This window comes from Neopelma chrysocephalum, unplaced genomic scaffold, assembly GCF_003984885.1.
Source record: "Neopelma chrysocephalum unplaced genomic scaffold, ASM398488v2 Primary Assembly neopelma1_96492, whole genome shotgun sequence".
In the NCBI taxonomy this organism is placed as follows: domain Eukaryota; kingdom Metazoa; phylum Chordata; class Aves; order Passeriformes; family Pipridae; genus Neopelma; species Neopelma chrysocephalum.
Window position 1 is genome coordinate 205,665 of NW_020925138.1, and position 26,372 is coordinate 232,036.

Consider the following 26,372-nt stretch of genomic DNA (forward strand, 5'->3'; position numbering starts at 1 on the left):
GCCCGGTAGAATTTAAAGATTGTTAGTTCCTTACCGGGTTCTGTGCACAGAGTTTTAAGGGCTCCATAGTTTTAATTTGTATACCGGCCAGGATTCCTTTCGCTTCCTTTTGTTCTACAGCCGTTCATCCCGGGTCTTTGCCGCGACCGACTCTGGCGAGGGTACAAAGCCTCCTGGGCCGCCAAAATCAGGGGGTCTTGGCACCCCCAGCTGTGGTCGGCGGGCAGTTATTGCGGACGAGCCCCCAAATTGTGAGAAAAATCTCATTCATTAAATTTAGAAAGACGGCAAAAGTTTGCAAAACAAAAGGAATAAAACAAAAAGGAAAAATTAATTACAACACGTGTTAGGTGTCCTAGGCATGCAGGATTCCCAGGAACACACCTTCCAATTCAGAAGTCCCGCTTTTTAAACATTCTTAAGGTTCGACCCCATTTATGTCATAGAAGAGGCGTTCCCCTCTCCCTGGTTGGCTGTGTCGTGCTGGGAGGTGGAGTGTCCAGCAGCATGGCAGCTTCCAGGACCAGCCATGTGGTATAAGGGGTTTCCTTACCAATATTCATTTTACAGTTCCCTATTTCCGTACGCATGTTTCCCTGACACCGGTTCCAGGCTGAATCCGGCGTCTTACAACTCCGCGATACGCCTTATAGGTTAGTAAAGAAAAACTCCTACGTTAGTGATTTGTTTAATTCATTTGCTTATAATAAAACCGATTCTTTATTTCCCACACTCCTCCACTCCGTGGTGGCAAACACCCCAAAGCGGGGTCCCTTCCCCTCTCCAGCAGGTCCACTGCCGGCTGCACAGGCAGACAGGTGCCATTATCAGCATGTGCCCCTTAATGGTGGTGTAATAAATTAGTAGTAGTAAAGTAATTTACTCATCAAATTGTATTGCATGTTATATTCCTATATATATATATGTTATTGTAATCAGTGTTCTGTTAAGGCTGGGGGACTGTAAGTTGCAGAATGGTTAATGAATCTGTCAACATTATAAGCTGATAGTCCTGCAGCTTGTAGTTCTCAAGCTGACAAGATGAATTACTGTGCCTTGTTGAATAAGTATTTTGTATTTTGTTCTTCTAAAAGTATATTATCTAAAAATGTACGCATAAAGTAACGAAGGGAAGGACAAGGATCAAAGGGTCAAGTACGAGAACGATAAAGAAAATCCAGGATGAACATCTGGAAATGCCTACACACTAGGCCTCAAGGACGAAGGACTAATTAAAACTATAGAGAGAAAAAGCACCTGGCAACTGAAACGGGCCTGCAAAAGAACCAACCAGATTCAGACCTGCGAACTCGGATCCAATAGAGGGATAACAAGTGACTGTGGGAAGGGAATTAATAAAGGTATAAAAGTTACTGGGTTTGCCCCCTGCATTTGCGTGCAGTGAGTGGAGCAGGGGTCTCCCCGGCCGCCCAGCACGCTCTTTTACTTATTTGCATTTTATATAAATCTTTATTAAATTTTTACTGCTACATTTCAGCCTAGTTTCATTTACTTATAACAGTGGTATGGGGAAATTACAAGAGAATCTAAAACCATAACACTCACAAACCCAGCAAAGGCAAAAATGTTACCTGGCTCCCCCACCCCTAGGGCAAAACCAAAATTGCTCCCATCCCCGCTCTGCATGCCATGTGGTCTCCCCGGGGGCAAAGAAAAGATTGCAGAGAGGCTCTCCCCTCTGCCCTGGACCATACAGCCAGGACAACAAAAAAAACAATGTGGCCAATGGGTTTTCATGCTTTAAAGCCATCCCACTGACCAGATAGACAATGGGGAAAAACAGGGGCAAAGTAAAAAGAAGCCTGGGAAGCTGTATCATCTGAATAAAGGATTGCCAATCTCAGATTGAGAGAACTGCTCAGAGACTTTACATCTTTTAAGCAGCAAGGTATTTGTTTATTGCAACATTGGGAGCAAGGTGGTTCACACCACACAAAACTTGCTCAGCTCAAAAGTGCAAAAACAAGCCATTTTATACACTTTAGATACATGGTTACACCTTCAAACATACATATTAATAAGTAGGCTGGTCTCTGGGTGGAAACTTTCCAGAATTTTCCTTGGCACATGCGTAGTTCTTTACTAGGGTGGTCTCCTACTCGAGCCTTCATCCCCTGGTGGTCGCCACGCTTGTCTTCATCAAGGTGAACTCTTCAACTTTCTTTGTTAGGTGACCTAGATTCCTCAAACTTGCAAAATCCTAGCTCTGGGCCCCCCTATATCTACTTAAAACATCTAGTTTACCTGATTTAGTTACCTTGTGGTCCATTCCCTAGTATTGAGACTTTGGTGCAGTGAACAAAACAGAACAAGACATTAACCAGTATTCCTACAATGTTCTAGCGAGGCAGGCAGAACAAATATCTTTAAGCAATTACCTTCTCCTGGCTCAGTAGGGCAAGGTGTACCAGCATTAACTCTTTTTGTGCCTTTCTGCCATCGCAACCCCCAGCAATGGCAGCAGGGTGCAGACTCTCTCTCAGTGGGGGCGGGGGGCGGGCAGCAACAGTAGCAGCAGCAGCAGTAGTAGCAGCAGCAGTAGTAGCAACAGTCACAACTCGCAGACTCACCCCGAATTTGGTGGCAGATGCCACGACTCCAGCAGCAATAAAAGCTAAAGCAGCAGCTGCAGCAATGGTGGCAGCAAACAGGGAATGGAGTGGCTCCTTCCCTCTGAAAACAGCAGTGCTGCAACTAGGAGTTGCAAAATCCCTTGGGAGTGGCAGGGTGGCTGGCGGCAGTGGTGGTGGCCCTGGCAGCATCGAGACTTGGTGGAGCAGGGCTTGTGAAGAAGCTACCTCCCCTCAGGACCCCGGCCAAAAGAATGGCAGCATTTCCCCTTCCACCTGCTGCCTTAAAAAGAGACCATCCCCCAGAGATGACATAGAGGGGGTAGAATACACAATTCAGTCACAAGCACATTGTGCTAAACCCTGCCTCCTATCCCTGTAACTAGAACAATAAGAAAAGAGTGAGAAGGAAGGAGCAGCAGAGAGAAATCTCTGTCTTGACCACAACCTGACCTGTGCCACTCATTGCCTCACTGGATGGAGGCAGTGATAACAAGACAGGAGGAGAGGTGTCTGAAGTGAAGCTGAGCTTGGGAAAGGAGGAGGTATGTGTTTGACCTAAGTGTTTTAATGTTTGTTGTTTTGGTTTTTTTTGCTTTTGTGTTGTAGTTTAACCCTAGTAAGCAGCTAAGCTCCTGTCTTGGTTTGAGAAAATTTGGAGGGGTGGAGAACTTGGACAGAAGTCTCCTTCCTCGGATTTAATACCCCTGGTTTTCTCCAATACAGAGAGAGAGAGAGACCAAATACACCTGGATGTAAGTGAAAAAATAACTTTTTACCAAGAAGAATGCTAAATAACAATACTGATAAAACTGGATTAAGCTAACCAGTGAGGAGTGAACTTCCCAAGCCCCGCCCACTGGACCAAAATGAGATGGCAGCTGGCCTCCCCCCACCCATTAAAAAACCTGGCAGGAATGGTTTGGAGGGTCAGCACTGCAGTGAGGCTGCAGTGCCAGCACAGGCAGTTGGAGCAGAACTGCGGACCCCCCAGGTGACTGGAAAGACCCACAAGACACCTGCCAGATCCAGCGATGAGAACTGGTCTCTGCAACTCCAGTGCTCGCTGATCAAAATGGTGGTTGTAGTCCTGATCTCTTGAGGTGGTGGTAGAAACCCTGGGTGGTAGAAGTCCCATGGAATGAAGGAAGAAGACCCCCGATGTTGAGTGAAGTCCAAGTGTGGTCTTTCATTGCACTCAGGCTAGGTGGGAACACCTCCGGTATCTCCCCTGGTTCCGGGAGTTCTTCACTGGATGATGTATTACTAGATTATGGGACATTTCAGGAGTCTTTGACACCTTCTAAGATGTTACAGCTGCCTGTTTCATCAGCACAAGTGGATCCATTATGGCCATCAGCAAAAATTAATATCTTCAGGCCATGTGTATAAATTGTCCTGGTGCTTCCCCGAAGGGAGTTACAACAGATGAGTCATTTGTGTAAGGACAAAGAAACAACACCCAGCTCGTAGCCTGAGGTGGCAGGTGTGCACACCCTCAAAACCTGGGTTGTCTGAGTCATCAGCATTCCAGTCTTTCACACTTGTGGATACATTCTTCTCCTAGGATAATAGTACCACCCTTATCTTAAGCTCCCCCCCCAGTCTAAATTAGCAGGCATATTTGGGGAAAAGAGCAATGAAAAGGTGGATACTGAAAGAAAGCTATACCTCTACCTCAGTTAGCCTAGGAATTTTGTGGTCTCCTGACCTTTGTAAACAGCTGTGCCCTAATTAGCTAAGGAATTTGTGTTTTCTTGGACTTCGTGATTTTAACTGTTTTTGCTTAAACCTATGTTTAGCTTAATGTCAGTAAAATGAAGATAAAAACCTGAGAAAATTAGAAAAACAGCTGAATCATGCACCTGAAGGAAATGGCTTAGGAGACCTGCACACTCCAGAAAACTCAATCAATAGGAGATTGTTTTGCTAGAGAAGTAAATTCAATAAAGAATTGTTTAAGTAAGAAGAGTCCTAGATTATCTTTAACCAAAGATAAATGTGGTGTCTTAGTAGTGGCTTAGAACAATCAGATAGAGGTCAGCAGAAATTAATCACACATGCTCAGGAATTCGCCAATATGGACCAGGTCACTCAAAGGACACATGATGAAGACTCCGGTGTTGACCCTCTGGAGGAAGTCAGACAGCCCCCTCCCCAAATTACTGCTGGGAAAAAGGACACAAGATGGTAGTCTTGCTCCACAAAAGAAAAGCAAGATGAAATTGGAGAAAGAATCTCTGATGTCATGGACTGGGCAGGCCTTTGGGAGGGAGCTTCAAATATTACAATGTATTTAAACCCCGAGGAACTGTATCTCAGTGGATATGTTATGGTGAATCATTCCCACATGTCTCCAGTATGCTGTAATAAAGGAATGTCCTGATTCAATGGCACTTGCTGTTGGATTTTGATTTCTTTGTTTCAATACCAGAAATCTTTTTTAACTCAGGACAGCCCCACACAGCTGCTTGCTCAGTCTCCCCTGGTGGGATGAGGGAGAGAATCAGAAGGGTAAAAGTGAGAAAACTCGTGGGTTGTGATGCCTAAAATCGGCTCTTAAAAGAGAACCCCTAAGACTCAATTTGTTTTAGCAGGCAGCGTTCCTTTTATTATTATGACTTCGGATGCACGAGAATCTAATTTCTTCAAAAGCGTGCATCCCTGAGTTACAAAAACTTCTTGCTTTTATTTAGTTACCTAAGTAACAATTCAAAGAATTACCTAATACTATTATACCCACTTCCAAAACTGTCCCTCCCACAGTACCACCTTCACTCCACCCCTGACACGCCTCCTGAATTTGAGTTGGAGGTCTCAAAGACCCTTTATCTTGTCTTCCTCTTCCTCATCTCCTTTGACACAGTAGCACACCTTCTGAAATGGTGTGGGGAATCTTGAGTGGACTAAGACCCCTGATATGGAACAAAGGCTGGCTGAGAACGGAGGGCTTTGGTCCTGACAAACATGCACCTCGAGGAAGAAGAGAAACATCAAGAGAGAACTGTCCCGTGAGAACAGAGACACAGTCTCATGAGAACAGAGACTTGTTGTGAGCAGAGTGACTGGGAAAAATATAAACATTAGAGGAAAACAGGAGCAGGTGTGCAGAAATGTTTTGGGAAAATAGAATTGAGACAGTCCACCAATTATCTGTAAGAATTGTAGTTTGTGTATGTAAGTTGACCTATCTGTGTGTAGAACGTGTGTCTAAGAACTGTATGAAAGGAGCTGGGAGAATACAGCTCGGGGCTTCTCTTTCTTCTAATAAAACTTTCTTGCTGAACATACCGTGTCGTGACCGTCCTAACAACGACAAAATGGTTTCAAGGCTTCTGAGTAGCTTTGACTGGTTATATCAGATGTCTGTTTCTCAGTACACTTTTACAGATAGAAAACTCTTCTCCTGGTTAAAATCCCTTGTATGTTGAAATTCTTAAGAAAGAATGATAAACAGCATTTTTAGAAATCTTGTACAAAGGTACTAGCAAGCTAAAGGTACTAACAAGCTATACTAAAACAGTTGAGATAGTTTAATAGGTAAAGCAAAAGCCACACATGCAAGCATTAATGCTTATACTTGGTCAACCTCTTCCTCTTGTCACTTCCTCCTGCTTCTGCACGCCCTCTTTTTTACCTAATAGCTGCCTAGTTTAAGAGGGTCCCTTCCTACTGCTTTTTTGCATCTATATTCACGGAAAAGAGATGGTCTTAACCCCCCATTAGAAGTAGTTCTCATGTGAATTTACTTTCCCATTCCTGTCAAGTCTTCTTTAGCAAAATATGCACATCAGGGTTGACAGCAGGTCTGTCGGAAGGAAAACAGGACTATAAAAGCAGATATCCTGAACTTTTTGCAAAGTCACAATGAGCTTGCTAGAACTTAGTCACTATGAGTCTACAAATGCTGAATCATCGTGAGTGTGCTACAGGGCAGCCAATCTTGAAGTATGTGTATATAAAACCACCAATTACAGTGTAACGTGTATTTTATGTCAATGACTATAAATGTCAGTGATCTGTTACAATAAAGGATCTATCCCTCTACTGTCCTATTTTTGGAAGAAGACTGTTTCTGTGTCGCTTTGGCCGTCTCAACAGCAACATGCAAGTATTGCAGTGTGTTGACCCTGGTCAGCAGCCAAGAACCCACAGAAGTGCTTTCTCACTCCCCTCTCACACAGAATGGGGAGAAAACAGAAAGGCGATGTTGGGGAATTTTTATGGTAGCCTTTGATTTCAATTAAACATGTTTGTGCTTAAATATATATTTAAAAAAAAAATTAATACTTCATTGGACAGAGTCCTATCACCATAAGTGGTTCTATAAGGAGTTTGCAAACATGTGTCTTGAGCCAATTCCTTATATACACTTGCACCAGCACCAATCCAATGAGTGGTTGCACGGCGTGCCTCAGTCCGGCCTTGGGTGTGTCATCCAGTTCCTGCCCGTTCTGTCTTTGGGGGGGTGTGGTGTGTGTGTCCCAGCTCTGCTGCCCAAAGGTAGCTGCTTTGTTTTCCATCCCTCTAATCCTCACCCAGAGGCTCTCAACCACATCATCCCTAACTGTAAGGGCTATACAGTCACATCTCTCCCTTACAGTGCAACTCCTCCACCTTTCCTGCCCTGCCTATTCCTCCTGAACAGCTTGTAGTCCTCCATCCCAGAACTCCAACTGTGGGACTCATTCCACCAAGTCTCACTAATACCAATGATATTGTCACTCTGGGAACTGACCAACACTTCCAGTTCATCCTGTTTGTTTCTCATACGGCATGTGTTGGTGTACAAGCATTTTAGATGTGCTCCTAAGCCCTCAGTGCTCCCCAGAGCAGCATAAATTAGCACTGCCATCCTCAGGTGATACCATGCCAACCCTTGGCTTACCTACTGCAATCCTATTGGTATCCCCTTCCCTCATCAATTCTAGTTTAAAGCCCTCTCAATCAGTCCTGCCAGCTTACGAGCAAAGAAGTGTTTTCCCCCATCAGGACAGGTAGATCCTGTCAGGCCCCAGCCTACCTTGTGTCTCAAAGACTCTTCCATGGTTATCAAAAACAAAGTTCTGGTGGAACCATCAGTCCTGGAGACAGGTATTGATGTCTTGGGCACACCTGTTTCTTCCAAAGCCTCTCCCCATTACTGGGAATATTGAGGAAAACACCTGTGCTCCTGAAGCTTTTAGCATTCTTCCCAGGGCCTTGAAATCTCTTTTGATTGATCTGGGACTTCTTTTTGGGACACTGTTAGTACCCACATGAAAGAGCAGGAGTGGGTAGTATTACAAAGGCTGTATTAAGCTCATCAGTCTTCTGATGACATCCCTGATTCAGGCCCCAGGAATGCAACAAACTTGGTTGATCTGACCTTGGTGAAAGTACTTGCATAGGTTCCTCCTCATCTATCTCATTATGTGCTTTGTCTAGCATACCCAGAGCCTCATACCTCTTCTGTAACCATAGCTGAGAGGGTAAGGAGGGGTTCCTCTTACAGCTCCGCGCAGTAATCTGCTTCCACTCCTCCCTATCCCTTGTAGTGCTGCCTTTCTCCTGGCACAAAACAGAACCTGGACCTGGACCTACCTCTGTATTAGCCATGCTGAGTTGGCTTGCCTGTATCAGATGGCAGTGCACAGCTTTATTGCTCTATCTCCTCATATGCTCCTCAGTCTGTCCACCTCCTCCTGAAGCTTGGCCACTAGGCAGAGCAGTTCATCTACCTGGTCACACCTTCCACATTCATGATTGCTATCACCCTCCATATTCAGGAATATCCTCACAAACCCCCTTCAGTCTGAAGCCTGAGTGGTCACATGATCTGACAGGAGCTCTGCCTGTGTGGCTGCATTGGTTCTACTGGGTGCTAGAAGCTCAGGAGAGGCAGACGACACAGCATTTTTTTGCTAGGTGCCCACAAATGGAAAACTACTGTTCCCGCAGTCATATCTCCTGATTCATAGGAAAAAGCTTTGTACAAGATGTTAAAGAAACCATTGCTTGCTTTTAAAACACATTAGGGATTCTAAGTTCTTTTTCAATCTGGACCTTCATTTCTCCACTGTGCTTTAGCAATGAACAACCCTATTCTCAAAGACTACTGGTCAATTTGACCAGACAAGAAGATACGTGTACATCAAGAAAGACAGGAGGGTGTAGATGACAAAAAAAAGGACAGAAAACCTACTTCAGTACATATATATGTGCTCGATATATATGTTTAGAACTATACAGTCTACTTCCCCTGCTATTGAAATAAAGAAAAAAAACAACTTTTTGAAATTCACATTTAAAAGGATAATCTTCCCCCCACCTTTTTTTTTAATATTGCTTTTATTTTGCCTGTGTATACTCCGTTTCGTTTGAGTGCAGTTTTTAAGATCTTAAATCTTACTTGTCTTTACTAATACACAGAGTTGCATTCATTACCTGAAAATACATGTGTCTGCATGCAATCATTCATGTATGGCATCAGTGCACTAACAGGCATGTTAGTGCTCGTGACCAGAAGATATCAAGGAGTTAGTGATGCATGTAACAGTTAACCTGATTAGGCCCAAGTCTGTGCTGTGCTGCACATACAGCTTGGCCTTCAGGCCTGCATTGTGCTGCACATATCCCTCGACCACAGGATAAACTCAGCGTATTGATTGTAAGGAGAGGAGCCTGCAGGCAGCCCCCACTTGGTACTAGCAATTACACCATCTGTGTGGCCTTGCTTTCATCTAGAAGTGCAACAAGAAGTTCTCATGTGAACACCCTTTTGGTTTGACAGTAGAAATTGTAAAGAGTTGTTTCCTTGTAAAAAAACCCTATAATACCTTGAATGACCAAAGTGGGGTAACCCTTCCATGGGTGGGATCTGCATGGCATGATGCATTCTCGTAAGAAACGTGTTTGATGCTGTAACAGCTTCTGAAGGGACATAAGATTATCTATGCTATCCTCTCCTCCTTTATAGTGTTAGCCCTAATAAATAGCATTTTAAATGATACCTTACAGAGTCTGAATGCCTTCCTTAGTGGTATCATAATGAACTAGCACCACCTGGTGCAAAACCAACATTATTATAAGAGACCACAATGTAATAAAAGTCCTTAAGTTTTTGCTCACAAGTTAGAAGAGCCTGAGCTACTTTCTATACTATATAATATGGTTTAAGCGAGCAGCCTAGGGAAAGAAAGGCAGCAGAGTCTAATTTTAATTGCATCTTTGCTTATAATGTTGAAGAAAACACTCCACTAGAAATTTCTCATGGCAACAGAAATAACAGGACTTCAGTAGTCATAAAACCAAACACAGAAACAAAAGTAAGTTCTTTCAATGTATTATTCCCTACAATATTTTTCACTCCGCATCACATACAACCCTGAGATTAGTTCAGTTGGTTAGAGCATGGTGCTAATAACACCAAGGTTGTGGGTTTAATCCCTGTATGGGCCATTCACTTAAGAGTTGGACTTGATGATCCTCATGGGATCCTCAGAATTTTCTGTGATTCTAAAAAAATAGCATATGATTCAACCATTCAACAGAAATTAAATTCAACATTATTAAACAATATCAGTTTAATGGAATTAAGATAAAGCAAACAACAAGGAAACAACTTTTTCTTACCACTGTTCTGCAGATTTTCTTGCACAAGTAAGAGAACATCTGGTTGAGCCATTTGTGAATATAAGTAATAAAGATGTTTTCACTGCTGTCAAAATGTTCAAATACAATTGCCTCAATTGCCTTCTGACACAGCAATTCTGCCTCATGTCCACCTTTGGAATCATGGAATTTTTTAATTACATATATTTTTTTAACTTATAATAAGGGAAAAAAAGCATCCATTCCCATCCTTGTTTCCCTGAGGATATGCTAAATTGTAGCTATGAGACTGTCAAGTCAACTACAGCAGGAATAAGTTTAAGCACAGAATCAAAACCTTCTCACAATCTTGAATTTCCTTTCAGTGTTCAGGCACAAAAATCTATTTAAACAACTAGCATGACAAATAAGAATTTAAATAACTTTACAGATAAATGACATAGGAATGCATCCTAGTTATAGGGAAAGGAGGCGCGGTTTAGCATAAGGTGGGTGTGACCAATTATGTATTCTATCCCATGTCGTCATTTTTGATGGACTGTCTCTTTAAGCACAGGAGGCGGAACTGTCTTTCCTTGCCTGAGTTGCAGACGGGAATGGACGGGCCCTCTTTAAAAGCCACAGGGTGGAAGCAGAAAGGCTGCCATTGTCATTTCCCTGGCAGAAGAGATATAGGCGCTTCACTGCAGGTCACAGCTGCTCCACAAATCTCGCCACCATTGCCATTTCTGGGGGAAGAAAGCCGGATGCCGCCAGGAGACCCTGTGCCAGCATTGCTACCATTGCAGCAGCTGCTACTTCTGCTGTTACTGTAGCCACCGTTCCTGCCCACCGAGAGAGAGAGAGCCTACCAAGAGAGAAGGGGCCGCCCTGCCGCAAGCCTCTTCAGGTTTTTTTTCGATAACAACTACTTGCTAGCAGCTGCCGTGGACTGCTACCGTTTCTTTTTGCTGTGACTGTTGCCGCTTGCTGCCCGCCCCTCCCCCCCCCGCCGAGAGAGAGAGAGAGAGAGAGAGGGAGAGAGCGAGAGAGAGAGCGCGCCTGCAACCTGCTACTGTTTGCTATCCTCCCGCGGGAAACGGTTTGCTACATTGTTTTTCTTTGTTTTTCCTGACCACGTGGTCGGGGGGAGATGCGGAAAAAGCCCTCACACTGCCCCATTTGCGGCGAATGAATTCAAGCGGGACAGATTTTTGTCCAAGCAGAACTCTCTTGTAACTTGATTACTCCATAACTATATACAGACTCTGTGTCCGAGCTATCCAGCTGTGGGAACAAGCTGAGTTACTCTGCATCTGCATTTAGTTAATCGGAATCAAAAGGGAGGATCAACCTTGGCTAAGTGCTTTGAGAGAGAGAATGTTATTTCTCAAAGTGGAAAACCACTTTAAACAGCCTGCATGATAAGCGTGTTTTTCTCTCGTGGCTGAACACAGCCACCACATGGTGCAAGTGTGAATGTGTGGGATCAGGGCACTGGTTTGGGACGATCCTGGGAATTCTGGTTGACTAAAAGAAAAACACTGAGTGCTGTTTACGAGAGAATATGAATAAAAGGGGAACGCTGAAAAGTGTCAGTGGACGAGTCCTGAAATCGAATTTTGTGTGTGCAGCCTCATTTTCTCCTTCAGCGCCCATATTTGGTGACCCTGACATGCGACCTGCGTTACGGGACACTCTTTCAGCGCCCATGACTCGACGGAGGTGGTAAGTGCCGGCATTCATCCCGTTAGAACGGGACAGCGGAGCCTGCGGGACAGGAATCTGCGGAGTCGTGTAGTAATAATGGGGCAGGAAATTTCCCAAGAACACGGACTTTATTTGAAGATTTTACAACAGGTCTTGAATGCAGCAGGACATAAGGTTATGAACGAGCAATTCGAACACTTACTTTTATGCATGCTTTGCAACCGTGGAGAGTAACAGAGGCGGATATAGGGACAACGGGACGATGATGGCAATTTTATATTTAAATTTGGACACCCTGAAAATGCACTCTTTTAGACTCGTTGGACGATTTCTTCGGGGAGAAGGAGGATGTATTACCTGCCGTTTCTGTCTGCTCTGCTGATCAACCTATTTACATCCCCCGCTGACAGGGGCTTTAGGACCTCTGGTGAGGGGGTCTGTCTTCTACCTTTACTCGTGGTAATCTCACTCCGGTGGGGGGGTCTGTCTCCTGCCTTTAATCATGCTAATTTACCTCCAGTGGGGGTTTCCCCCGCCTCGTCCTTAATCATAGCGCTTTTCGCGAAACGTGGCTGCTTCTGGCTGCGGCCCGCCGCGCCGGGGCGGGGCCAGCGCGCGGGATGCCGCGGGGGGCGGTGGGGCCCGAGCGGTGGCAGGGGCAGCCGGAGGAATCAGCGCCGCTCGACACCCGCGGGCAGATGTTTCTTTATCTTCACACATACCACACACACCCACGTGACTGCTCCCAGCCACAGGGAACGGCCATACTTCAAGCGGCTTTCCAGTTTGGTCCTGTGATTCTTTTCACACACACACACTAATCTTAGCTCTGACTAGCTCAGGACCACAATATTTTTGCTTTAATATTTTCTTCTTCTTCATCATTCAGGTGACCAGTGTTGTCTATTTAGCTGCTCCTACATATCCCCCCTTTTTGTTTTAGAACATCGGGTTCACAATGAGAACAGCCAGCACTTTAGCTTCAGTTCTTCTCATTTTCTTGATTGTTCCCCAGATGATTTGCAGGACTATAAGAAAAAACAAGACAAACACACATCCTATTCCTATAAACTATTTGTACTGCAGCTAGCATATAAAGGATTAGTTACATTAATCTGATAGCTACCATTAACTAATTTAAAATCTAAATTACTTATTGCAAGAAAAGCATAAAGTCTTGAAGTGCAAATCATAACAGAATGATTATGCCAGTTAGTACGAGTTAGTAGACACAATGAATTATCCCTAGAATATTTTCTTCCATGTGACATCCGGGCAGGTCTTGTGCTGCTCAGCATTCACTGGTCTCCTCCCTGGATTCTTGAGGGACAGCCTCTGCATCTGCAGAATCTTTCCAGCTCATGATATGGTTTGATGTATTTTGCAGGAAGCCACCGTGGGACCTTTGGTAGAAGAACACAAACATATCCCTTCCCCATGCTAATAACTCAATAGGACCTTGTCATTAGGTATCTTCTTGTGGGGTTTTGTACAATACTTATTGATCTGAATTCAAAACATTAGGGTGAATACAACTTTATCTACTTGGGGTGTCATATTCCCCCTTTTTTGTTTTAAAAGTATGGGTTTTAATACAGAGTACACATTTCTTGCACCTGGAATAAGTTTTGGTTTTGGTTTCTCTTTTTTTTTTCCTCTTTCTTTCTCTTTTTTTTCTTTCTCTTTTTTTTCTTTTTCTTTCTTTTTTTTCTTTTTGTTCTTCTTTCTTATTTTTTCTTTCTTTTTTCTTTTTTTTTTTGTTACATTGTTTTCTATCAGTTGTATTTTCAAGGGAAATTTAAATACGCATCAAAACAATCTCCATGTACATATTTTAAAACAACAAATAATCTGGCATAAATCAAGCAATCAATCTGAAGTTTTACCATTCTTTTTCATCAATTTTAGTATTATTCTTAACTTTTTTCTTCAAATCTCAGGTCTGGCATGTGTGTGTGTATGTACACATGTACCTAGGACTTTTTAAGGCACAAAACACACTGTATAAACAACTTCCCTTTTTAAAGTTACCAAGAACAAGACTTACAAAGTTATAGGCACCCTAATTATCAAATACATTCAATGGTTGCAGTGCTGTGTGTTCATGTGTTCATTCTTCAGATAATTCATGCATTTAAAACTCTTTTTTTTCTTTTTTTTTCTTTTTCCTTTGTTTCGATTTCATAGTTGGAGTTCCGCTCCTTCTTACTGACTTTAGCCACCAGCACCGACATGTTACAGGATGCTGCAGACCTCAGAGAGGGAGGGGGTGTGGCCAGGCCCGCAGGCTCTGCTGTCCCATTTTGATAGGATGATTGCTAGCGCTTACCCCTGATGCCTATGGATTTTTGGATTTTTAGCTTTTTGTAGATTTTAGAAGTAGTTGTATTATATCCCTCACCCTTTAGCACAGTAGTTTACACATTTACCCAACACTGTTCCCCATTCCATATCACTCCCTCAAAATTCCGTTAATTCCGTTAGCTTCTTTAGACTTCCCTCAAGGTAGGCCTTCATTCTGTTTAAGAACATCTGCACCCTGGCCTGGACAACAAGATATCACACAGGCAAGGTGACCTTCAAGCCCGGAACTTTGGAGGAGCTCCAAGGACTGTGCATGCTGTGACGAAGAGGAGGATGAGGAAGAGGGGGTCCTTGAGCCCCCTGCCTCAATTTCCAGAGGGGCGTGCCGGGGGGAGATGCTGGATGGGTTAACACCTTAAATTGTGTAACCCCCTGGACACGAGAGGTGCGTCATATGTATTCCTGTGGGCTTCAGGCCTGAGATTAAAGGACCTACCCTCTTTATCTTATACACTGAGTTGGCTCGGAGTCCTGTTTTCTGCAGTCTCTTAAGGCAACACCCTCCATCGGGTCATGATTTTCAAAAACTCCCGTAATGCACTGTGGAGTATTTACAGGACAATGGACACTTTGTGAACAATCCATACGACCAGCTCTGAGGAGCGGTAGACCTCACTTGACATAACTTTGGAGGTGATTAAAAGAATAGTTTATAGTTGCAAGTTGTGTGAAACTGTGTGTTTATAGTTGTAAGTTATGGAAAAACTGTGTGTACGTGACTGATAAAAAGAAAGCTGGAAAGTCCCCTGGAAAGTAGTTAAGGCGGATCAGTAGGAGGGACTTTGGGCGGCGTGAATGACGTCAGGACGCGTGGACAGAGCATCGGGACCAATGAAGTAAAGGAACGAAGCACGTGCACGGACTGAGCTATCCAATCGCTTTGTTGTAATCATGTACCCGGAAGGAGCTGACTGTATAAAAGCTAAGCCGTTTAAATAATAAATTGAATATTGTTTGATCATATTGATCGTCTGTGCATTGTTTCTGAACTCCTGCCGCAACAATGCACATATAGAAGCAGCCTGTACCATTTCTAACACAACCCCGCGACTCGTTCAACAAGTGCTGCTGTGCTCTATTCTGGTAGAGCTGTGGCCACACAAAAAAACTTCCTTTTCTTCTCTTTTTTTTCTTTTTTTCTCTACTCAACTGTTGGGTCATGTGTTCACCATGGTGCAGAACAAAGCTTCACACGGGACACCATTTGCAGCAAAAGCCCTCACACTGCACCATTTGCAGCAAATGAATTCAAGTGGGACAGACTTTTGTCCAAGCAGAACTCTCTTGTAACTTGATTACTCCATAACTATATACAGACTGTGCGTCCGAGCTCTCCAGCCAGGCAGATATTTCTTTATCTTCACACATACCACACACACCCACATGACTGCTCCCAGCCACAGAGAGCAACCATGCTTTGAGTGGCTTTCCAGCTTGACCTTGTGATTCTTTTCACACACACACAAATCTGAGCTCTGGCTAGCTCAGGACTGTGAGAAATGTCTCATTATTTAATTTAAAAAAATGCAATTACCCGTGAAACAAGGGAACTATAATGACAAGGAAAGTTTTATTTGCAGCGCACGCTGGGTGCTGCTTCCACCTAAGTCCCCAGGGAGGAAGGACCCCTTTCGTTTAAATTTCACGCATTTTATAGTTTCACAAAATCCCACCCTTTCATGTCAGTTAATACATATTCATTTTTGCCTTAAAAAGTTGTTTCTCCAAAAGGGAGGATGTTCCCCTCCTCCCGATTGGCTGCGAGGCATCCCCTGTTAAGATGATGGATCCTCCTTTGTTCTCAACATGTGGGGAGAGGCCCCTGTGCTCAAAATGGCCAAAAAGGTTTTCATTTACAGGGACCATTTCTCCAGCTTTACATTTGTCTAGAATTCCCTGTCCTGGCCGCAAGGAGCCCTGGCACCAGGCCCAAGCAGGACTGGGTACCTTATAACTTTGCGATATGCCTATAAGTTTTCTAACATAATTTGTTTGTAATAAACCCCATATTTTTATTTCTCATAGAACCACAATATTTTTGCTTTAATATTTTCTTCTTCTTTTATCTTTCAGGTGGCCAGTGTTGTCTATTTAGCTGCTCCTACAGGGGGAGGTCAGGTAGCACTTTTTTTTTGCCTTTGTTGGTTTTAACCATTTTCCTCTGTATCTTTGTAGTTACGACTATTTCCTTTAAGAAATTGTCATTTTTACTTCTATTTCTCTGTATTGCCCCTTCATTATTGGAGGGGGCAGGAGGAGGAAAAACAAAAGGAGAGTGACTTATTTGGAGTTCTAGTTCTCTGGTGGTTGTCCAAACCACCACATATTGTTTTATAGCTCAAACAACCTAGCAATCAGAAACCCTGATGTACATACAATTAGTGCATAAGCAAGAACATCTTTATCTTCTCTTAGAGCTAAATTAAATGCTGCATCTGTCTGACTCACAGGGCTGATAGGAGCCCACATGTTTTAAATGTTTTGAGCTTTTTTAGAAGGAACAGTCTATAAAGCACAAAGCCATGTTATATTACCATTACTGGCATGTGAAGAAAGGAATGTTATTTTAAGAGAGCATTTACATGGTAGGTCTGTTTTACCTAATGAATTTTCATTAAAAAATGCTATTACCACACTGCAAGTTGTATTTAAACCATAATCTCCATAAAGTTGCAAACATCCAAAACCACGAAGGCATATGTAACAAAATGATTGGCAGGAAATTCTATGTTTATGTCTGAGGTTTTGAAACCAGATCTCCTACAGGAGGAGCCATGCAATCTTAATGAGCACTCTGCAATGAAAATAATTATACTGCATTTACTTAATGTCTAATTTGAGGTCTATAGCTATGTCTCAGTTTAATGAGACAAGTGTTTTGCTAAAGAGGATGAGTTATGAGGAAGACCAAGCTCCTCCCTCTAAGCAATCGTAAATCCGAAATTAAGAGACTCCAATTGAGGAAGTATGGAGAAAGAAAGAAAATAACAGCCCTTTATTAAAGCATATATGTGTATTGGCAGAACAACAAAAGAACACAAAAACAACCAAACAATAATCCTGTACCCAAAAAGTCCCCTCCAAAAAGGAAAGAGTTCAGTACTTTCTGCCCTTTGGCGCAATTCTAGCCACGATCAACAGGTGGCGCTGTTGGATCTCTGGAGGAGCAGAGCCTGCAGTTGCTCTGTGATGGCCGGCAGGAGGCGCTGTTGGGCTCTGGCAGTCGCCACGTGGGGTTCTGGTGTGCGGGAGAAGCCGAAAATGGAGATCTTCCCCTCCACCGAGAAGGGGAAGAGGAAAAAGGGGAAACAGGAGGCTCTTCCCACGAAACTCACGCTGTCTGTGGCTGGCTGTGGCCGGGAATTCCCCCCCTTCATTGATGGACACACACCGCTGCCAACACAGGAGCGGAGGAGGGAAAGGGCAACCTCTTTCCCAAAAATTCCTCTGCAGGTGGGTCAAGCCTCTCCGATAAAGTCTGAGCAGGTCTGGGCTGGGGGCAGAGCAGGGCGCAGGAAAGCAGAGGCAAACCGGGGCCAGAAACAGGCAGGTGACCAGGTTGAAAACAAAGTGAACCTCGAACCCTTCCAACACACACCTTGCCTGAGTTAAGGCAAAAGTGAAGTGCCTCCCATTTCCAAGGAGAGGAAAAAACCTCATCACCCCTCCCCACAGTCTCTGGAGGGCCATCAGCTTGGAATGTGGATCTGCTGGTTAGTTCTTCTGTGTGGATCAATCACCCAAGGCAAACCACCCTCCCCCATTCAACATCTTTCTTTTACAGCGATGCAGGGGAAAGAAGAAAAAAAAAGAATTCCCCCTTAGTTTTTTTTTAGAACAAGTAAACCTATGACAAGCTACTTTACAGAATTGCTTTGTGGTGGGTTGACCTTGACCGAATGCCAGGTGCTCACCAAGACACTCTATTACTCCCCCGTCTCAGCTTGACAGGGGAGAAAAAATAAGACAGAAAACAGCTTGTAGGTTGAGATGGGGTACTTTACTAAAGCAAAAGCAAAAGCTTGTGAGCACACAAGCAAAGAGAAAAAGAAGATTTTATTCTCTACTTCTGATTCCGAAAAACTGCTCAGAGACTTTTTTTATCTTTAAGCAGCAATGTATTTGTTTATTCAACGTCCAGACTAGGTTGCCCTTAGTTATTTTCAGCAGGTCATATAAAGGCTTTGCAATTAGCCCATGCTGATATATCTATAAACGACACCAACCTGTCATTCCAAGAAAAGCTCGAAGGTTTCTTACCATCTGTGGTTTGGGTGTCTGGCAAATGGCTTCCTTTCTCATTGTCCCCAGAGATCATTGTCCTCCAGATACTTCGTAATCCAGGTACACCTCTTGTTTCTGCACCGGCTGCACTTTCTGTTGAGAGACTCGATACCCATTTAAGTCCAAAAGGTTTAAGAGATTTACTGTCCATTGGACACATTCTTCTTGTTTTTCAGCAATAATCAATAGATCGTTCACATATTATAAAAGTACACCCTCTCCCAGTGGTGACTGCCATTGCTCCAATTCTTTAGCTAATTGATTCCCAAAAATTGTGGGAATATTTTCGAACCCTTAAGGTAACACTGTCCAAATGAGCTGAGTTTTCCTTCCTGTGGTGGGATTTTCCCACTTGAAGGCAAATGTCCTTTGACTTTCGTGTGATAAGGGAAGGCAGAAAAATGCATCTCTTAAGTCTAATACTGTGAACCAAATTAGATTTTCTTTTAATTTTGTTAAGAGGGTATATAGGTTTGCAACAGCTGAATGTATGTTTTAGCTATTTATTTACTGCTCTTAAATCCTGAACCAACCTATATGTTCCATTTGGCTTCTTGACTGGTAAAATTGGGGTGTTGAAATCTGATTCACACTCTACAAAAAGCCCCCATTTTAAGAAGTTATCTATTATTGGCTCAATTCCTTTTCTATCTTCCAGCCTCAGTGCATATTGCTTACTAATTACTGGGTTTGCTCCTGGCCGTAATTCTATTTGAATGGGAACTGCCCTTTTCGACTTTCCTGGTGTTTCAATAACCCAAACTCCTGGGTATACCTGATCTAAAATTTGACTGACATTTGAATTATCCTGGCTTGGCTCCACATAGCTCATTGCTAAACTCAGAGCTGCTATTAATTGTTCTTCCTTTACCTTAAATTCAATTTTACCTTGTTTGAATTCTGTTACAGCTCACAGATTTTCTAGTAGGTCTCTGCCCAATACGGGTTTGGGTAAATGTCCTGGTTAGAACGGCTGGGACCAATTCATCCCTGGATGGGTGTAACCCAAAACTGTGTATTCTATAGCCTCCATGCCATTTCCCAAAAACTGCTGTCAGTAGAGGCCTGCAAGGTGGGAAGATGTTCCTGTACCCTTTTATGGAATTCCCCGCTCTGATATCCTTATATGGAATTCCCCGCTCTGATAAGAGGGACTGAGCATCCACATGCCCTTTTATGGAATTCCCTACTCTGAGGGAGGGACTGAGCACTCCCGCCTGAACTGGAGAGTATATAACTGGGAGTTTCAGAGCCTTGGGGCTCTCTCTCGTGGGACCCAGAGGAAGACAGCAGACCACCGCTGCTCCCAACCAGGCTGAGACCACCACCCTCAACTGGACTGCAATCACCACTTCTGACCAGACTGCAGCAGCTCTCCCACCAGCAGGTTTTATCCCCTCTCCCTTTGCTTTGGACTCGGGGGGTGGGCCAAGGTACACCACTTTTGTTCATACCCCAGGGTGCTGGGTTTGTACATTTGGGTTTTGTGGGTTAAAACCAATTGTCTGTCTGTATACTTGTACTTATTGCATTATTTTAATAAATTGTTATTCTGACTTATAAATCTCTCTTTTGAATTGAGTTCATTTTGCCTTGCTGGTTAACTTTTAAACCAGCACAGTAAATTTGGTAAATACAAAAACTGATGCACTCCCATTTGTTTTCCGGTTTTGAACTTTAGGGGTTTCAAAAGAAAGCTTTTCTGATTGGCCAGTGGCACCCACGACTTAAACATATTTATCACTTTTAGGTATTAATTCTTGATTCAAAACAGAAAATGTAGCCCCAGTATCAATTAGAAAATCTAATTCTTCTTTTTCTTCCCCTAGCTTAATTTTTACCAGCAGGTCCCCTAGGCACTGGCCTGCTGCCCCCCCCCTTTCACTCAGTACTCTGTAAGCAACAACAGCCCCTCCTGTGCCTGTATTTCCACCTGTTAGTTCAGGGCATTCTTGCTTCCAGTGTCCCTCTTTTCTACAATGTGCACACTGGTTCTGACCCAGCCTTGTCTGTCGGGGAGGCAAACCTTACATCTGTTACACAAGGCTTGTACATATAACCAACAGTTGCTAAATGGACAAATCTTAATTCTTGGTCTTATCCAAAGTGGTGTGCTTATAGTTAACTTCAGCACTACCTCTCATACCTTTAACTATGTGCTCCTGGATGTTTCAAGGTAAGCAAGGTATATCAGGTACACAATAACTTTTCCAAAAACAAACAAGGCAACACAAAATGACAATAAACACACACAAAACTATTAACACAATAGCGGCGCCCCAATCCCCAGTTCATAGGGTGGTTATGAACTTAAGGGAACCAATATCATAAACAAAAGAACAACCAAAAGGAAACTTAGATACCTTGTTTCCCTCAAAATAAACAATATTTGGCCAAATACAAACAAAACCAGACCAGATCAGAGGGGATATTCCCCAGGAAGAGCGTCCTCTCCCGTATCCCCGTGAGACAGCATCCTGTCCTTGTCTTATGGGAATCCAGAACAAGAATAACCAGAACCCGTACCCCGCGAGACAGTGTCCTGTCCTCGTCTTATGGGAACTCCAACAAAAACCAAAAACAAGATACAAATACCTTTTATCAATAGGCAGCAAGTCCTTGTCCACCCCCACAGTAAGCCAATGAAGAGGGGAGCCCCTCTGAGTAAAACTCACCCGGCACACGCCCAGGGGGTCCCGAGCTCCGACAGATTCTGCAGCTGGGTGGAGAGGGTCCTGCTGCAGTTGCCAAATTGATTTCGAAAAACTCGGTCCGAAAACTGCTCAGAGACTTTTTTTATCTTTAAGCAGCAAGGTATTTGTTTATTCAATGCTGGGAGCAAGCCAGCTCACACTGGACAAACTTGCTCGACTTGCAAGTGCAAAAGCAAGCTATTTTATACACTTTAGATACATGGTTACATCATTTAACATACATATTAATAAGTAGGCTGGTCTCTGGGCGGAGTCTTTCCAGACATGCGCAGTCTTCTACTGTGGGGGTCTTCTCCTCAAGCCTTCATCCCTCTGGTGGTCGCCATAGACGTCTTCCTCAATTTGACCTCTTCAATTAGGTGACCTGAATTCTTCAAGCTTGCAAAATCCTGGCTCTGGGCCTTCTAGATCTTATTCAAACATCTAGTTTACCTAATTTATTACTGTGTGTGTACTACTCCTATTCTTTATATAGTAAGGCCTTTGGTCCAGTGAGGAGAACAGAACATGATATTAACCAGTGCTCCTAAAATGTTCTTCTAGGAAAACAGGTATTGGGGTTTCTTAACAGGCCAAGATATCTCAGTTAACTCTTTTAGGCCTGACTCCTGTTTCGCTTCCCATCAGCAAAAGACGTCCAGACACTTCCCAGGAAGCAGGACTTCAGCATGTGTAGCAGTTGCTCTGGAAGGCAAACATGGTAGATAACTAATTCCCCCCTTTCCTCCTCCTTTCCTTAGCTTTTATATCTGAGCTGATGTCATATGGTATGGAATATCCCTTTGGTCACATTGGGTCAGCTGGCCTGGTTGTGTCCCTTCCCAGGACCTTGCCCACCCCCAGATTACTGATGGGGGAGGGCGGAATGTTGGAGAGACAGCACTGATGCTGTGCCAGCACAGCTCAGCAGTAGCCAAAACGGTGATGTGTTATCAATACCCTTCTAGCTACCAATGCAAAGCGCAGCACTGTGAGGGCTGCTATGGGGAAATGAACTCCATCTCAGCCAGACCCAATATAATCTCCACTCCTTATTCCATGTCATTTGCTTTGATGCCTGCTCAGCTGGTGCTAAGAAAAAAATCTAGGAGCCGTTAGCTGGGGTGAGATAAGAAAGGGTTTAATTGTGCCAAGGCAAGAGATGTTACACGACGCGCGCCCCGGGCTGTGCCCGAGATGTTACATTTATAACAATATCTGGCCAATCCCAAGTGTGTCCATCCTCTGACTTTTGCTCTGGTCCACCCCCTGGCCCACCTCCTGGAATTGGGTCGGGGGGCTTTTTGGGACCCCCTCTTCATCATCCTTCATCATCTTCGGGGTACAGAGAGCAGAGTCACCCAGTTCCTTGACTCTGTCCTGCGGTTTAGGCCAAGATACAAGCGTTCCCCAAACAAGACAGGCTTGCCTTGACTGAGAGACTAAACATCTTCTACTGGATATGGGAATAGGGTTGATATGGGGAGTATGGAATGGGGTGAGAGGCTTGAGGAATGTATAAACTAAGGGGTACTACGGGGAGGAGGGAGAAAGGAGTGTTTCTAAAATCTACTTCTATTACCTATAAAACTTATAAGGTAGAAAAATAAGAAAACCATTGGGGTTTAAGGCATCACTTCATACTCGAATCCCACATAATTTTATATATTTATATATCTTTTAACTATTCCATTGTATTTATTTCTCATTACTGAAATCCCTTCTTATCAACACTTACAACTTAGACTACATCCTTAAACCATCTTTATACTCAACATACAGATTTATACATTTTCATTAACTACTATCCCCCATCCTTTCCCAGGTAGATATTATTTTCCCATTTCATGGGCTTCCTTCACCCCTCCAGATGTTAAAAAACAGACCATGAGTTGGTGCATTCCATCAAGATGGTTGCTCAGGACAGGAGAAGCAACACACTTGATCGTTGGGCACCCAACACCAGCCCGGCCTGGGTCATCGTCGCACTCTCCTTGCTCCTTGCAAAATTCATTCTTCATCAGTTCATGTCATTCCTGGTACTTTACTTCCTGCAACATAGAATTTGCACCACAGATTACTTTTGCCCCGAGGTTAAAGCTCCTTGAAGCACACATCAAGTGTCCCTATCCTTCCAGATTACCCATCAGGTACACCCAAGTCCTTAGACAAAGACAATCCCACAAATGGGTTTGCCTTTTCCCATTAGAGGAGAAATCCACATCACCTTCCCCAGCCACTTCCCCATGCATAGTATGAGGACCTTATCTCCTCCCACAGTATGTAGAGGTTTTGTTTGGGCAGGACAAGAGCGGTTGGCAGATCCCCTGGTGTTAAACAGCCAAGTGGCTTCTGCTAAATTTGCATACAAATGCTTCCATGACCCATTGCCTAATGCTCTTAACATAGTCTTCAACAGTCCATTATACCTCTCAATCTTCCAGAGGCTTGTGGGTGATAAGTTATGCGATGTAGCCACTCAATGCCATGTTTCTTTGCTCAAGAGTTTATGAGGTTATTTTGAAAATGAGTCCCATTGTCTGAGTCAATTCTTTCTGGGAATGTGCCTCTCGAGGCCTAAGATGGTGTTTCGAGCAGTGGCCTGTTTTACAGGATATGTTTCCAGCCAGCCAGTCGTTGCCTCCACCATGGTGAGTATGTAGCCTTGCCGTGTTCGTGGCAATGGTCCAATGTAGTCAATTTTCCAGGCCTCACCATATTGGAAACCCACCCATTGCCCTCTGTTCCAGGGAGATTTTACTTGCATGGCTCGCTTCATTGCAGCACTATTCACATTCATGAATGACCTGTGTGATGGCCTCCATGGTCAGGTTCACCCCTCGATCATGAACCCATCTGTACGTTGCATCTCTTCCTAGATGTCCTGATGTTTCATGGGCCCATCGGGCCATAAATAGCTCTCCTTTCTGCTGCTAGTTAAAGTCCATTGGAGCTATTTCAGTTTTGATAGATGTTTTAGTTTAGCAAGACACAAACCTTTGTTAAGGAGGGCAGGTTAGAAAAGAAGAACCAACCTCCTCCCTTTAAGTTATTATAACTTTGAAATTGAGGCTTCAGGTGAAAGGTGTGGAAAAGGAAAATAACAGCTCTTTATTAACAAACCCAAATAAACAACAACAGTGCAACCAAAACTTTCAAAAACAAAGTCCTAATTCCCCAGGTGGGGGCCGAGGGCAGGCTGACCCTGGCAGCTCAACAACTGCTCACAGCCACGTGAGCAATGGTGGCTCCGTGGCCAACAATGAAAGGTTTTTTTCCTGCCGGTCCCAGGCGGAAGGCAATCAAAGAGCAGATGCTGCTGCTATGATTGCTACAGTTCCCAAAACTCTCAAGCAGGCCAAACTCTCCCACCTATTCTTTCATCAAAATGCATGCTTGTTAAAGAGGCAGTTCCAACTCACAATGAATCAAGCTAGAGATATCATCATGTCATGTTCTGACTGTCAGCAAATTGCCCCAATGCCATCTAAATAAGGGGCTAATCCCCAAGGCATAACAGCCAATGAAATTTGGCAAACAGACGTTACACATATAGCTGAATTCAGTCAGCTAAAATATGTCCATGTCACAGTAGACACACATTCCAAATACATAAACACCACTGCACACACTGGAGAAAAGGCAAGAGATGTTATCAAACACTGGCTTAGTTGGTTTGCAACTTTGGGAACTCTAAAAACCATAAAGACAGACAATGGTCCTGCATATTGTTCTTCAAAGGTTAAAACATTTCTCACGGATTGGGGGATATTTCATTCCACGGGCATACCACATTCACCCACGGGACAAGCTATCATGGAGAGAGCACACTGCACATTGAAGGAGATGCTCCAAAAACAAAAAAGGGGGAGTCTATCTGTAGTCCGCAGGAATGCCTGCGGAAAGCGTCATATGTCTTAAATTTCTTAAATTGTGATGACACAGACCATAGCAGGTATGAACGTCAACACGAATCTCAGGTACTTTCATCTCCCAAACCACCGGTGACGATAAAAGATTTAATATCAGGACAATGGTCAGGACCGGTGGACCTCGTAACATGGGGGAGAGGATATGCCTGTGTATCCACAGGTACTTAACTAAAATGGATTCCTTCTAGATGTGTCAGGCCTTATATTAGCCCTCCTTCAGAGCAAGAGCAATCAACAGAAGTGACAAATGAAGAAACTGGAGTCGAAGAAACACACAACTAATGACTACTACTAAACCTAAACTGTGTGGTTGAAATACAGAGGCATAATAAAAATCTTAAGTATGTATGAGTGAGGAGAGAATGAGGTGGCCACCTGAGTATGAAAGATTGTGTGGACATATGTATGCGTGTGAACTCAAAAGCAGTTTATACCAAAGATGCCTTAAATAAAATACACTCACATAATAATACCTCAGCCACATAAACATATCAGGGGGACAACTGAACACAAGACCTATCCTCCAAAAAATCTTATTCCCTTGAAATAAAGTTGAGTTTTCTACCCAGTTATATACAAAACCTTAGAGAAATAAAGCTGATGCTTCTACCCAGTTACACACAAAACCTAAGATGAAAAGTTCTAAATGAATCTGCTTATTATAAATCCTGAACAAATGAAGGTTGCACAGTTAATAAAGTTATTTAATATGTAGCATGACCAGTTTTAATAAAGGTCTTACCGGGTTGGGCCCTGATTTACATAGATGGTTAAAATAAGATTGTTTATGTTACAAAAGGTTTAAGAAAAGGCTTTAAAAATTGTTCTGTAACTCGTTATAATTATAATAAGGAGAGGGGAGATGTAGCAGTTTATGTTACAGGAAGAGTCCTGAAAGGCATTCTGGGACTTGTAGTCCCTTGGTACTCCATTGCACATGCTCAATGGAGTGCTCAAATGTGATTGGTTGAGAAGATCACATGTCATGGTTTGAACTGCATATATAAGCCCTTGTTGTTCTTAATAAATTCGATTCGGTTGCTTGCACCAAGAGTGGCTGGGTCCGTGCCTCAATGCTGCACACTAAGTTTGTGATATTAGCAGAAAACAGCAGCAGCTATTTCAGATGTCAGCTGTCTATTTCAAAGTTGTTATTCATTATGTTTAAGAAACAGGGATCTTTTTTCTCCTGCCAGGTCCCTGCCTCCCACACCACCATTTTTCTT